Source organism: Dermacentor silvarum, chromosome 1, assembly GCF_013339745.2.
Source record: "Dermacentor silvarum isolate Dsil-2018 chromosome 1, BIME_Dsil_1.4, whole genome shotgun sequence".
Lineage (NCBI taxonomy): Eukaryota > Metazoa > Arthropoda > Arachnida > Ixodida > Ixodidae > Dermacentor > Dermacentor silvarum.
This window is the reverse complement of record NC_051154.1, coordinates 5,373,234-5,386,959: the sequence shown is the minus strand read 5'-3', so window position 1 is coordinate 5,386,959 and position 13,726 is coordinate 5,373,234. Positions and strand designations below refer to the sequence as shown.

Here is a 13,726-nt window from a genome sequence, read left to right as displayed (position 1 = left end):
ACTGCAACACATGTTCATCTTGAATTGACTCCCAAATCCGCCTTTCTCATTTTCCTGTGGTGCCCTCTGCTGCACACCACTGGAAACGTTTTAGAAGGGTGCCGGGGCTTTCGTCGGTTGATTAGTGTACCTGCGCATATGTAGAGTGTGCATCAGTTGTGTGTTTCGTGGATCGTGATTAATTATTAATGGCTTCTCAGGGGCAGCATGTCGTTCCTGGTGTGGAGATGGGTTTACAAGGCTTACCCTACGAGCAACGGTCAGGAAAGGGTACGACGCTCCTCCACTCTGCAACGCACAAAGGCGCTACGCCTACAGGGTTCATCGACTCTCTGACGCGGCGCAGAGAAGGCTCCGGAGTCAGATCGCCAACAAACACGGGTTTATTCACCCAAGATACAGCACAGTGCGACAGTCACGGCGCTTACGGGCCAAGGCTCACCGCAAGACCGATCGAGAATGCGCGCCCGCTGCGCTAGGGCTAACCAGGTAGCGGTCCGCCGAGCGCGAGAACGAGTCGTGAGAACAAAGGTCTCATGTAACCACCTCGTTGCGGGCCTGTGAGCATCTGCCGCGGCGAGGAAGCGCTCAGCGGACGAGAGCTCGGGTGGAGAGGGTGCCCGGGGGCCACCGCTCGGGAGGCCAATCAGGGCGCGTCCCGGTGACGTGTTCTCGCGGGGCAAGTCCAATCCTGGGGGGGGGGGTTTGCACGGAAAAGTAGGTCCAGCACGCTAGCCATGTCTGCCATATTGCCATTACGGCGGCAGTTCCCGGAGATCGAGCTAAGCGCCACGTGCGAGCTGGGGGACGAGGCGCGGGAAGGCACCTCGATCCCCACACTGGAAGCCACTCACCGACTACTGGGTGAGTGTCATGAGCCAATAAAGGAAGAAAGAAAGAAGAAGAAAAAGCAGAAGATAAGAACAAGAAGACACGTAGAGTCGGTGGCAGAAATAAAGAAAGAAGAAGTTAGAAAATAAGAGCGTCTAAATAAAAGGAATAAAACATGAAAGCAGAAGAAGCGCAAAAGTGCACGCGCAGCTACGTGGCCAATGGGAGAAGAGACATGTAGCAGAAGAGAAGGGCCCAGCTACGCTCTGGGACGACGAGGGACAGAAGGAGCTGGAGGCCGGACAGGACGGGTGGATCGTGAAAACGGCGGCAACCCAATGGAAGCTGTTCTTCAGCTGCCGCGGCCACGACCCGCGAGCTGAGCGAACGGCCCACCGGAAGCCGCAGCTACAGGCTGACGGCGCCGCTTCCCGGGTTCCCTGCGGCTACGATCCGCAGGCTAGCGGAGTTGACCGGGCGATCCAGGCGCCTCTCGGTCACCCCACCGTCCTGACCCCCGAACCAGGCCAACAGTGGACCGAACGCCGGACACAGCAACTTCGAGTCTACGACGCAACGGCGGGCCCAACGACGTGTCATTGGAAGCCGCAACGACGAGGTGAGGTGGCCACGTCGAGGGACTTCATGTAAATATTTAGGACTCATCAAATCAAGATAGCTCAGGACAAATCAAGATAGCTCAGGACTTTGGGGAACTTCTAGACTTAACTCGTGCTGTAAATTGTTTACTTTGTGCTGTTTTCTTTGTCGCTTGTTTTTTCAATTATAATTGTTTGTCTTAAACGAGCGACTTGTCCCTGTCTGTCTTTAGTCCACCGAAATCCGTGACAGTGAGAAGGAGCGAGTGTGCTGTTGTGCTAAACGTGGGGCTGATAAAGGCATGCTGAGTTCCATCTGCCAACATGCCACTGCCTGGTAATTTGTTTTCGCTGATTTACCTTTTAGGCATTTTACATGTAAAAGAAGTCTTCAAGTGCAGCCTTTGGCATCGGATTTACCAAAACGGTGCATTTGTTTACATCAAGATCTACAGCTACAGATCATTGTTAATTTCAAATATTGTGGAAACAGCGCATCGCTGGTACAAAAATGTCAAAACGTAGCAAAACATATCTACACATACGAGCGGCCGAGCTACTTAAACACTGACAACTGAACTAGACACATGTATTACTTATTACTGATTCTCGCTTTTTTTTTTAACTTCATCATAGTTAGTTCGTGCATGGCATAAAGTATTATTAGAGAAAACTATGCTTGCATATGCGCTCATTTATAGGCCGTGTAGTTCTCTCGTGAAAACGCGGATGCCATCGTTGACACCATTGGTAACTGCGCGAGGTAGTTGTTTACGCTGCTGCACCGAATGCACCATCTCTTGTTTCCCGTTTCACGTAGAGGTAAACAGTGCATCTCTGGAATTTAATTAAGAAATGTGTCAGCATAACAACACGTACAGATTCACCCATCTACGTCATAAATGCGACCAGCAGCCTTTGGGAATAGTGACGTACATGCAGATGTTAGCACAGCCCCATGTCACCGCTTCCCACTTATTATGTACATGCCGTGCGAAGTCAAGAGTAGTTGATTTCAAATCGCTAAGACCAAAACTGAACCATAAAAGCAGTTTCCTTCATCCTAACTGCTTATTTTTAAGTTCAGGTCTACCAGTAGCAGGTGCACGAACTCGACGGCGTCACTAGGCTTAACCTTCGTTGAACAAGATCAACATCGACTCAAACTTGGTGTGCATGGCTTGAGAGTGTTTGTGCATTTCAACTTCGAAGGCATCACACCGACGCAGAGCTACCGGTGGAGTTGCAATGCAGTATACGACACGAGTGTTTGCAGCAGTGTGCGTCCGTGCATTTGTCTTTTTTTTTTTTCCGGAGGGACTTGCCCCCGAGAGTGGGCCGTGTGAGCGACCCTTACAAAACGTTTTGTGACTAATCCTCTAGGGCAGGGCACATGCACATTAACACCGTAATAAATGGAGATTGTTTTTAGCTCTTTTGATGCCCTTCTAAATGTGAAATACACTGTCTTGAAGACACATCTTGCAGTCTGAATGCATCCGAAAAGTCTGCCATATTGAGGCTGCACTGTGCACAAGTGACAATAATTAGACCACACAATTTTTTTAATCACCTATGACAGATAACACTATTCTAGTCCTTGAGTTAGAATACTCAGAGGCAGACATTACTTGCACGAGAAACCTACATGCATAATCAACTAATTATAAAAAATTTGCTAATTAACTGTTTTATTATTTACTTTATGACACATATTGCAATTTAGTAATTGTAGCCGGTGAGTTTAAAAGGCATACACTTCGTCATAAACTGCGTCATCCTGACGATTTAGTCAGGATGATGCCAGTTTCAAGATATTCTTAAAGCGGGTGAAGAAATACGGTCCAATTGCTTTTGCACTTCAATGCATAAAACAATGTTTCATTAAAAAAGTAAGTCGAACAACAGTGCATTTTTACTGCAGGTTTGATGAGGCAGTTGGATGCTGCAGCACAGCATAAACTGCCGGCCAGTCACACTTCACGCATCGTGACGACGCACGGAAGGCTCCCGCAGGGGCCTCTACCGCAACAGTGAGCCAGTCAACAAATCTGCTGTTTTGCTGGAGTTGGAAGAAATGTTCAACTTGCACTTTGGCATGAATATATCTGAATAACGGCACTTTAAAAATAAGCTGATTCTAGAAATGAACCTGTTTACTTTTCTGCAATAAAGATCCAAATTTTTCTTTAGTTCGTAGACATCCAGCTTTTATATCTAGGGTTTATGCAAATCCCACAACTATTTCAACTATTCCCTTTGAAATCATTCAACTCTAATTACTAAATGCGAATATCGCACAAGCCTACTATACACACATTTGCCAAAGCAATAAACCCTGGTAAAAAATTAGATGCAATTTTCATGGACTGTGCTAAAGATTTTTGACAAGGTTTCCCACAAGAAGCTACTTCACAAAATTAATGTTATATTTTAAGAAGCCAAAATTAAAGGTGGCTTTCAGCTTATCTTATAAATCGACAACACTATGTTTCATTTGATAACCATTCTTCCCAAAAGCTTCCTGCATTATTTTGTTTGTGACACGCTGGTGCAAATTAAATCTTATGCAGACGATCGCATTATTTATTCGCAGATAGTGTCACTGACCAGTTACATCTCACAGGCCTTTGAAGAGGTCGTGAACTCGTGTGATCAATGGACGATGTTCATTAACATTGGGAAAAAAAACTGCTTTTATGAAGATTACGCACAAGCATATTCCCCTGCATTTTCGGTATTCAGCCCACAATTGCACACACAAAATATCTTGGATCTCAGATGGATAATCATGCACATTAATTCAGTGCCCAGTTCTGCTAAGCAAAAGCTTTGCTCTTCAAGGCAGAATATACTCTCGGTGTTCCACTCTTGAAAGTCGAAGCTTAAGCGTCTTCCAAATTTTTTGTATTTCACCCCCGTCGAAAAACGGCTGCCGCAGTTGAGATCGAACCAGCAAACTCAAGTAACGCAATAGCCACAAGGCTACCACGCGGGGCAGAGAAGTGTTGATTTGACGTGCGGCCGCTTCCGTAATGCCGCCTCAATGCTGTGGTGCTTTTATGCGACTTTGCGGCTGTATGCCCTGCGTTAGTTGTCCACTTGACAAATTTGCATGGCGTTTATTTTTCAGAAAGAACATAAACGTATCCTACCTCATCTTGAACCTAAATTTATCCAGTTGTTTCCCCAACCGCTGTCGTTTCCAGTGGTAGCATTTCCTTGCCTTCTGCATCGCCTTTTCCCTGTCCCGCTCTCCCCCCATGCAGATATGAGCAAAGAGTGAGTGCGTCAGTTCTACCCATTCTCTGCCTGCTCTCCCTACTTCCCCTCTGGACTATTGCACATTAGTACAAGAGCTGCAGTTTCTGCAATGCTTTAGGAGGACAGATAATTAAAGCTGTCTACAGGGTATTGTGGCGACGCCCAGGGAGCTCCAGAGGGCACAGTTTCTCGCGTCTCCTTTTCACAATGCTGTCATTTCAGCGACAGCAGTGGATAAGAGGCAAAGAAAGTTTCGACTCCCGAGATAACTTGGGCCACTCCCAATCACTTGGTGTGCTTAGCACACTGCCTGCCTCTCCAGAAGCAATTCGTGCAAAATATTGCATACTTATTGTTCCATCTATGTAGGGGAACACACAAGAAACCTTGCTCTGACTGCAGGTGGAGCCTCACTGCTCTGTCTCGGCATGTCCGTCAGCACTTTGACAGACAGAGATTTGGCAACTGTTGATGAATTCTGAATCACTGTGATGGAAGCGACATTTTACTCTTTGGAGCAGATTTTGGAGCAGAAAAAATGCTAGTTTGGTGCAGCTATTGGTGTTCTCAGAGCAGATGGCAAAATATGCCATAGGACTCTACGAGTTAAAAGTATCACTAAAGCGTCTCATAAATATTATTTATTATGAAACATATTCCACGTACAATAATCAATGCAAATTGCAAGATACAAAAAATAAAAAGATGGATGGTTATCGAACGCACAGTAAAGTGAGATAAATATTTAAAATACTAGTCCTTGTGGCAGAAATGAGATGAAACCTGTAAAGCTGAGCACCACATTATAAAAGTAACCGCAATCACATATAACCGTTAATAATCGGTACGAGATCGAAGTAATCTAAGTCACTTTCACATTTCAGTAAAGTAGTCTGCATGTCAAGTTCAAAAATAATGCTAAATGAGCTATATATTTAAAATGCCAGTTCTTGAGGCAAAAATGAGATCAAAGCCGATAAAGCTGAGTATCACAATCTAAAAGTAATCAGTCACATCACAGTTTCCACAGCAGCAGTTGGTAATCCAGTACGAGATCGAATTTCCCGGCTCTGTTTCGGAGCAGGTTTGGAGTAGTTACTAACAAAAACGACAGTTTGGAGCAGCCTATAGCAGCATTTTTCTTTTGGAGCAGTTTGGAGCAATTGGAGCAACACTTCCATCACTGGAATCAGTAGAGATAGACGACAAGTAACTACCTTTTATGTAGCCCGCAGGACCAACAGGCAGGGAAAAAAAAAAAATGGCAGGGACTGAGGAGTAGGCAGAAAGAAAAAGCTTTGCAGTGAAAGGGTTAAAGAATTGCTATGAAGCTCTTGGTAGAAGAATATTAGGCTTGCAATTTACAACCTCCTATAAAGCCGTCTGCAGCCCAGCTGTCCTGGAGCGCACATAGACAGCTACAGCAGAGTAAAGTTTGCGATTCAACAACTTCGATCACTGTGCTCGCATGCTGTGCTCTGCTATCATATACATTTGGTCTGCACGAGGATGAAATGACAACTGACTCGCATACAGATCGAAAAAAAAAAAAGTGGAGCTATGATCAATGCAGAAGCACAAGTAAGGGCAAAACTATGGGCCAATGCAGCTGCGCTCCTTAGTCAACATGTCGATTAGCAGTAGCACAGCTCCACGCCAGTCTCGCTTAGTATTCACATTCTGAGACTATGACGGCAATTACGCACCTAAAGCTGACTACATAAAAGGCGTCCCAGCTATATTTACTGATATTTAAGAGTGTCCCAGTGATTTAAAGAGATGGTGCAACCTATTATTACTAAGCAGTGCTTGGCTATCGGCCCTCTTCTGCCCCCAGAATCATTTTTGCATCTTTAAGGTAAGGATGTGATTTCCAATGGGAAAGCTGCTATTGCGTCCTAAGGCATGGAGTCATTTCCAGCATGCTATGTCCTGTGTGCTTATTTTTATATAGACTTTACTCATAGTGCACGAAATACAAAAGCTGCTACGTGGTTACCTGCCTGTGCACTGCAACACCAGCAGTCCCAACAGTGACCTGAAGGCACTCCAGTCACTGGCTGGTCACACACGCAGCTTGCAATCAGGAGAAGCCACCAACAGCTTGCTACTTCCAGGCAGTAGCCGCATCAGGCAGAGTTATTTGCTTCAAATCACTTCTGCTGGTATAACGGTACATAATCATGCGGAATGTTTCTTCTTCAATTAACCAGGTAATTAGTACACAACATTATCCTTGTTGTGTATAAGGACCGAAGGCCTCACAAATTAGCCCAGTAGGGCCCCACTACAAATGTTGGTTATACACTGAAAGTTATTGTACGTACCGTCCAAGGAGCGTTTTTTAATGTGAAACATTCTTTGCAAACTTGAAGCATTTTGAGTGGCTACATCTATCTAGCCTTCTATGCCGCAGTGCTGGTAATGCCTACCACTTGAGCCGCTGGGTATAGGCTCATGTTCACAATGCCCTGCCGTCATTCAAGCTTCGTCATCTGACTCTCGCCTACTAGCTGCGCTCAAGCCAGGTGGCGCGCGTAAGATTCGAGCATCTCGGCTGCAGAACACCGGGTGGTGGTTGCCTCTGTATGAACAGCGATTCAAAAGCAAGTTTCCCTCGAGCGTTGATCTCCGATCACTGGGGAGCAATGCGCCGCCTTGATGTTCCTCCTCACGCTCGGCACCTGAATTTCACAGCCCTTCATGTATTTACCAGGCCGTTTAATCAAGCATCGAGGCCTGCTCTTTTGTGCTGCACATGGAGTCCAAGTATGACAACACAGCGCCAAACTACAGCATGGCAGCGTCATTACAGTGACTTGGATTGACGACATGAGCTTTTGGCGCTAACAAAGCTCTTAGAGCGCCACAGCTTCCTCAAAAGCGTCAAATCAGGCTTTGCTTCCCTCGAGTGTTTATTTGAGCAGCTCGAGGATGGCGTACTGCTTTGTTGGGCGCAAAGGGAGAGGTTTGCAATGATGGAGCAGCTAAGCACCCTCAGCCCAATGAACTCATGGAGCGACAGTTGGTTGAGGCCTGCAAAATGCTTCGCACAGTGCATGAACTGACCTGAATAATTTCTTCCGCATCATTTGGACTCTGTCAGTCAGCCATGTTTTCATCATGAGCTCTGCCTCTTACCATTGCACATTTTGAATGAGACAGCTTAACAAGTACCATAAACATTGCCTTACGTGACTGTCTGAAAAAAAAAAAAAAAAAAAAGAGGACGTGCAGGCTTGTGCATGAAATTTCAACTGCTTTTGCACTATGCCACTGCATGATACTTCGCAGACACGATTGCCACCACATCATCTATGCACCACGCTTGTCTGTTTGCAATGTCCAAACCTGGTGAGAGTCACTTTAAAAGCCCATTAAGGTGATATTGAAAGAATAGGTGCACGCGAACATGAAACCTTTAGCATGCTATATTTAGAACCTTGATTCTTTTCTGGCACACATGCAACATTTTCTTTTGCAATTTTACCTATTATAATCATTTTCAGCTCTTAATTTCCAAGCTGTGTCAACGCCATGCGACCTCTCCATTATGAGTGCAAAAGTTGCGAGTAGCAGTGGGATGAGTGGTGAAGGAAGTACACACCACCTGTTGGTGGCATGACGCATGATCATGCCCCCTCTAGGTCTTTACAGAAACTAAACGATGCTTTGCTAAATTTTTGTGTACCCTCCATTATAGATTGCAAGACCCTTCGTAATTTACACCTTTGGGGGAAAACACCTGCTGAAAGTACGAGATTATACATGTGTGAGCAGCAACTTACCAAGCCATAAGGGTATAAAGTATAATGCCAAAAGTGCCCAGACCCAGATGACACATTAAGTCCCATGGACGTCCTAGAAAGATCCACACGTCCCACATCCCAATGGAGATGTTCGGTGCACTTCCAGTCCTACTTGGTAATGTCCAAAAAATGCGCTGTCACGGACATGATTGGGATGCGAGATCAGGATGTGAAATATTTTCTGCCGAGTGTGCATCAGGAGACTGGATGGCAGTGCATCTGCTTCCCAGATGGGTTCTCTCTTTAAATTACTTGATATTTTAGGTTATCCTACATCTCGGCCCGCACTTTAATAGTCGGCCTCCTAGATGTTGGTCTTTCGGTCTCCAAGAAACAGGTTTTTCTTTTAGATTAAAATTATAACCCAAAGCTGTAACATCTCAAGCTCATGCGTGCACCATAGTTTGTGTATTTTCTGGTAGCATTTACACTGAAAGCTTTAGTTGGTTGAATATCCCAGCTGTGCCTGGCGAAAGGTCCTCAAGAAGGTAACTTCCCACTGCACTTCCATGTGTGCACACAGGTGGTGTATCTGTTCTTTGGCAGGCATTGCATGCTACACATTAGTACATGCATGTGATGTAGATGCGATGAATTCAGTTGCTGCAGTGTCTACCATGTGCGCTGTGCATGTCCACTGCAAACAATCGAAGTGGGCCTTGGGCAGCTGTTTATATACCAAGTTCTACTTGTGTTCTATTGGTAAAGAAAATAGAGATATCTTCGCTATTTATTGCTTGTATTACAAATCAACAGTTGCAATAAAGCATTAAAACTTCCATGATGACTTTAAGAGGCACATTACAAGCTGAGAAAGCCACTGGGTACCATTAACAAACAATGATTAATAACATACTAAGTCCTATGCCAGGATTCGACACCCGAATAATGTCCCAAATGGCATCTAAAGAAAGTCCCAAAGGGGACATCCATAGGACCTCTTTTAGTGTTTCATTTGGGAGCTTTCTAGAATCATTTTGGTACATCCTTTGGATGTCCAAAATCCATCCAAACATACAAACATCCAAACATACATCCCTATAAAATAGCTCTGTGTGGTCTCGGTAAAGTTTCGAAATATACAAGTCTTCTTGCAATTCAACAGCTCAATTGTTTTTTTTTTTTTTCCAAGGAACGTGCAATGCAAACTTTACTAAAAAATTCTGCAGATCCCAGGCACCGTGGGAACTGACGTTATTTTGGCTGTGCAGCATTGTTTAGGGTTCCACAAACCGTTACCAGGTTGACCAATGTGTTTGTGTAAATCCAGTATTTGTGTGTGTGACGCGAGTACAGCGAACTAGAATTAACGCGAGTGCATGACGACAGCAGCAAGACGACAACAGTAACGGCAATTGCATGATTTCTACGAACGACTGAATTGATCTGAACGAGCAGCATGGAGGTGCGTGATGGGTAGGAAACGCAGAAACGAACTTATCACTGAAGGCCGCACGTGGTATCACTTAGAGGACACAAGCGGTTGACTTGACGGCAATAGTTGCACAACCTGAATCCCGTGTCTTTTATAGCCATTCGGGCGATTGGTGTGCATTGCTTGCGTTGGCCGAGCCGTGATGACGCTGCCATAGTGGAATTCGATGCAGCGTTGTCGTACTCGGACACTATGTGCACCAGGAAGGAACATGTCTCGATGTTTCATTAAGCGGGCTGGTAACGATGAGGAGGGCCGTGAAAGTCCAGTATGAGCCCTTTGGGAGAAACGAGGAGGTGGTGCATTGCTGTCCGGTGCTTGGAAATCAATGCTCGTGCAAAACTTGCTTTTCAATCGCTGTTTGACCGGGTGTGGTGTTTTGCGGCCGTGATGCCAGGATCTTCTAATGCGTGCCACCTGGCTCGAGCGCAGTGAATCAGAGGCACGAGCCCGATTGCAATGACGATGCAAAGGCATAACGAACGCAAGCATATAGCCATCAGCCTAAGTTAGTAGACAACATGGTCCACTGGGTCGGCATAAGTTCTTGTGATGGTAATCATGCCCTGCATGCATGTCATGAATTGATCCGATTCTTGTCACACATGCCATGGCATTTATTCCAATTATTTTATGATATACATGGCATGACGTCATTAAAGGGACACTAAATGGAAAAATGATTTCTTCTGTATCAGTAGATTACCCTTCCACAATACTGAAAACGCAGAAGGCGAGTGGCGACGCCACCTTAGAGTTCCCGCACCAGGTCACTGTGATGTCATGGATTTTGACAGCGTCTTCTAGGTCCGAGTTAATCCTTTAGCGGTAAAGATTGACCTGTACTGTAAGACTGAATATGGCAAGTTTCGCAAACTTTTACAGAACCAACGTGGCCCAAATACGAAAAATTACTTTAGAAGTCGTGACGTCACACTGAAGTGCTGACGATGGGGTTTGTGCACAAATTTTAAAAAAATTTACTTTGAGCTTAATTTTCTCTTCTGATAGTTGACCCATTGCAATGTAATTAACGACAGCAGAGTTTTTGAAGAATACCTTATCAGTCTAAGTTGATTTATTGTTTTGCTTTAGTGCCCCTTTAATTTCACGCATGCATGTCACATGCATATCCAGAATATTATCAGTTAAATAAATGCATGCCATGTCATTCAATTCCATTTTACAACAAGCTATATATCAGAATATCCATGACATGAACGAATTGACATTACATGTCATGACGCGATTGTCATGAATGATGTAAATGACATGAGGTGATGGCGTCGTGGTGCTTTCTATAACTGGATATGTATCACGATATGTGTGGCGAGACATGCATGCATGATATGAGAAGAATGACATAGAATTACATGCTCATGCATGTCTTGTAATCAATGTCATGTCATTCATATCCAGATATATGTAGAATTAAAGAACGACCATGACAGCAAGATGTCATTTATACCATTTATGTCATGACATACATGCCATGACAAGCATGTGATGCCATCGATGTCGTGACGTTACACATGCTTGTATGTCTCGCCATTCATGTCATGATGCAGATGACATGCCATGAAATGGCATGACACCTATGTCAGGTTTTGCATCATTCATATCCTGATATATACTGAGTTAAAGATACGACCACGACGGCATCATGTCACATCATTTATGTCATGACATACATGCCATGATAAATGTCATGTCATTGATTTCATGACACATTTGCCTATTCATGCCTATTCTGATAGATATCCAGTTGAAGAAACGACCACGACGGCATCACAACGGAGGAGGGTAGATAGACACTCAAAACGCCTGAAGGTCGCAAAGAATGCTTCGCATTAAAATTGGCCTGCTACGTTGTCCGTCCTCGAAGAAAGTAGCCAAATTGGACACACTGAGCCATCGAAGAAGACGGTCGGAAACACCTGCGAAGCTCAAATTTATCAACAAGCTGCATGAACGACACCGCAAAGCGCAAACTGCACGACCCAAGCATGACCCTAGCGGGTGCAGGTGAAGCGCCGCATCGTCTGCTGCTCATCCGGGCCTCTCGCAATGCGCGCTGGGATCGCACTGCGCCCCACAGCCTCAGCAAAGCTTTTTCCAACATGTGGAATCACAGTTAGGGCCGAATGAAAGCACCGGTCAATGCACAGTTCTGAAGTGCGACGTGCAACAGTACACATTTAGTACACACGGATCAGGGATCAAAATGCAAGCGCGTACACGCAGTTTCGATACGTGGTTGTAACCGTTTCATCCAGAACCATACAAGTGTAGCTACATAACAATAAATCGTTCGCGTATACTTACGTACCAGAGAGGCACTGAGGTTTCTCGTGGTAATGTGAGAAAAATCATCCGAGTTCACGTACATATAACTGCTCGCTGCGCAGTCACGCCACAAAGAGCATGACGCCGTGTATCTAGAGAACAACCTAGCTGTCAGCATAGCTCACCGTGTCAGTGCCGCAATTCCTCGTGTCCGCTGCGCATTGCTGTAGCCTCGCCCAGGCACGTGATCTGTTGCAAAGGAGCGAAGGTGTCGACCTGACGAAGCAACGATGCTTCACAGCACGGGCACCTGACGCACATTCCCGACCCGCCAGCGCGTCGCGTCGTCCAAGCCTCGGCCGGTATGAGCAGTCCTCCCTGGGTCCTCCCTCAAAGAAGCGCGCGAATGCAGTACGCATGCGCCGGCACCATGGCCGCCGGTTCACTGAACGGTGCCCAAGCTGCGGTGGCTAGATACCCAGGCGCTGCCTTGTAGTACATATACAGTCATGGTTAGGGTGTACTAGTCGTGGTACAGTATATTCTAAGCACCATAAATTTAGTATACCGACTCCTCACAAGTACCTTGCAGCACTGCCAAAGGTACGAGGCGTACACAGGCAACATCCTTGCGCAGCGGTATATAGTTCCGGGCGTAACTTGCTGACTATTCGCTGCACTAGACATATTTCCTTTAGCTCGCTACATGATATGGTACAGCAATACGTAACATGTTATCGCCTTTGCGTATAAACGCCGTAGATCGGAAATTACTGTGGCAGCTACCGCCGGTAACCGTAACCAATGCCTCCTCCTAACCGTGATCACCTATGGGGCTGCTGCTTTGCCCAGGGGGCGCTGCGAAAATGGTGCTAAAGAGCGTCCTCTGTCCTGAACTGGGTAGTACCAAGCTCAGTCGTCTGCTTCGGAAAGCACGTAGACAATATGGACCCGCCACTTTCGGTTGTGTTGTAATACGGCCTGCAGCGAATATCGGGCGCAGAAGATAATTTTAAGGGTGGTACGCTGCGTAAAGGCAAGAAATTATGCTACGCCGAATACGTGTACGCCGTTCAAGAAATAAGCGGCGAAGTTTAAGCGAAGTGAAGCGCGTCGCGCACGAAGTTGAACTTCAAGTAAGGTTTGCACGCTGCTAGATTCAGGCGCACAAACGCGAGGAAATGCTTGCTATAAATGAATTCACAGCAGCGATAAGCAGACATCATGTGTACGGAACTGCTCGAGCGCACGACGGTACGCGCGCCGCGACGGAAGCGGTCTTTCAGCATGCCGCGAAACGGTGGGCCTCCTGCAATCTTTGTTGACGTCATGCCGCTAACAAGTAGTCATGTCTGCGCTGTAGTAGCGACCATCGGTCCCTTTAACTGATAAATAACGGATGCAATGCATGCGAGCTCGCAGTAACGTACTACGTACGTGCGAATCGCGCTGCAGCGCGAGCTCGTGCGCGCGGATCGCTTGATGTAGCTTTTAATGACAGC

At 45.9% G+C, this 13,726-nt stretch overlaps 1 protein-coding gene across 1 annotated transcript in view; it reads right to left on the bottom strand.

Moving 5' to 3' along the window:
- The window catches only part of LOC119456247 (beta-1,3-galactosyltransferase 5), a 58,563-nt gene extending 45,767 nt beyond the window's left edge, over positions 1–12,796 (bottom strand). Inside the window, exon 1 of the mRNA XM_037717899.2 lies at positions 12,410–12,796. The gene's annotated coding sequence lies outside the window, so the exon portion shown is untranslated. The remainder of the gene's footprint in view (positions 1–12,409) is intronic.
- Between the last annotated feature and the right edge of the window lie 930 nt (positions 12,797–13,726).